The 1492-nt window shown below is 56.4% G+C and overlaps 1 protein-coding gene across 1 annotated transcript in view; it reads right to left on the bottom strand.

The window, feature by feature from the left end:
* TOM1L1 (target of myb1 like 1 membrane trafficking protein) overlaps positions 1 to 1481 on the bottom strand; it is a 34895-nt gene extending 33414 nt beyond the window's left edge. Inside the window, exon 1 of the mRNA XM_019542454.1 lies at positions 1383 to 1481. The gene's annotated coding sequence lies outside the window, so the exon portion shown is untranslated. The remainder of the gene's footprint in view (positions 1 to 1382) is intronic.
* Positions 1482 to 1492: the final 11 nt, after the last annotated feature.

Raw genomic sequence — 1492 nt, forward strand, 5'->3', positions numbered from 1 at the left:
TGGACACTGATGGTATCTCAAACTGCTGGTAGGATGGGATGCCTGCACCATATTTTTTCTTGTTAGGAGACGACACAGTTAAGAGATGATAGCTCCACATTTGGGGAAAGGGGGAAGTTTTCCAGGGACCGTACTTTCCTCTGCAGTGCATGTACAAGGGTATTCCCTTTCTCTACAGCACTAGTTCTCAATCTTTTCAGACACGAGGCACTCTTCAGAAAACACCAGCTTTTCAGTTTCCTTTGTTTATTGACTACAGAGAAACACGGCAGCAATTTTCTTGCTGCAGAGAACTAAGACAGACCACAAGAGACCAGAACATTTTTAACACTATGGATATGAAACCTCTCAGTTTATCTTGTGAATCGTGTTGCACAAGTGCTAACTATGCGGGGCATCCTGTGGTGCCTTTCAAAGCATCTGAAGGCACCTCAAGGTGCTGCAGCACCCTGGTCGAAAATCCCTGCTCTCCACTGTGCATCAGGATCTTCTACATTACCAGCTTCAGGATTGGTTTTTTTTGACGGAAAGGAGATTCAAGGAATTCACAGACTTAACTCTTTTTTGCCTTGCTTCCCTAGGCTCTGCACATGGGAAGCAGCCTAAATGGTTCAGTCCTGAATCTTTACAGATCCTGGGTTCAAACAAGCCTCTGCATTACCTGAGGTTTTTTGTGTGGGGGTGGGAGTGGTTTTTGGCCTTTTTTTGTGTGTTCCAAGCCGAATCCAGTCCAGAACCAGAAGTGGCCCTTACCAGCCTCCACCAGGGGCTTCAAATGTTTCCAATGTCTTTTGGCGGGCACAACCGAGGTGCGACCCTGGAGGCTGCGGGGGCACCGTGCTGCTAATGCAGGCAGCCGTGGCAGTGTCGGGGGCGTGGGGCGAGGGACCGGTGACCACCCCCAGACCCTGCTGGCGGTGTCGGTGGCAGAGGGGCGTGTGACAAGCGGGGACTGCCCCGCAGGCACTGCTGACAGTGGTGCCCAATTACAAGGGGTGCACCGCCAATCTCAGGGCAACCGTGTGCACCCCCTGCACGTCACCAATGCTGGTGGGCATCCAACCCTGCCACCCCTGCAGGTCCAAGCCCAGAGGCTCAGGGCTCAAGCGGGTCCAAGCCCGGCGGCCCCATTGGCAGCCATCAACCCCGCAGGAGGACTGGGGGTTTGGATGCCCTCAGCCGTAGGGCCGCAGGACCCTGCCAAACGGGTACCTTGGCGACAGCCCCAGCTACGCGGCGCCTCCCCTTCGCTGCCGGGACGCTTTCCACTGAAAAAGGACGGAGCCAAAAAGACAAGAAGCGGGTATTGGGGCCTACCCCGCCCGCCCTTAGCCAACCCACGGGGGACTAACCCGCTCCGTTCCAGCGACAGCGGCACTCACCCCTCGGCCGTGGCGTTGATGTGGTCGCAGATGTGCACGAAGCGGCCCCACTCCTCGCCCGGCAGCGCGCCCGACGTGGCCTCGTCTGCAAGAAGCGGCAGTGGGACGGG

The sequence above is a fragment of the Crocodylus porosus genome, unplaced genomic scaffold (assembly GCF_001723895.1).
Source record: "Crocodylus porosus isolate Cpor-Errol unplaced genomic scaffold, CroPor_comp1, whole genome shotgun sequence".
Lineage (NCBI taxonomy): Eukaryota > Metazoa > Chordata > Crocodylia > Crocodylidae > Crocodylus > Crocodylus porosus.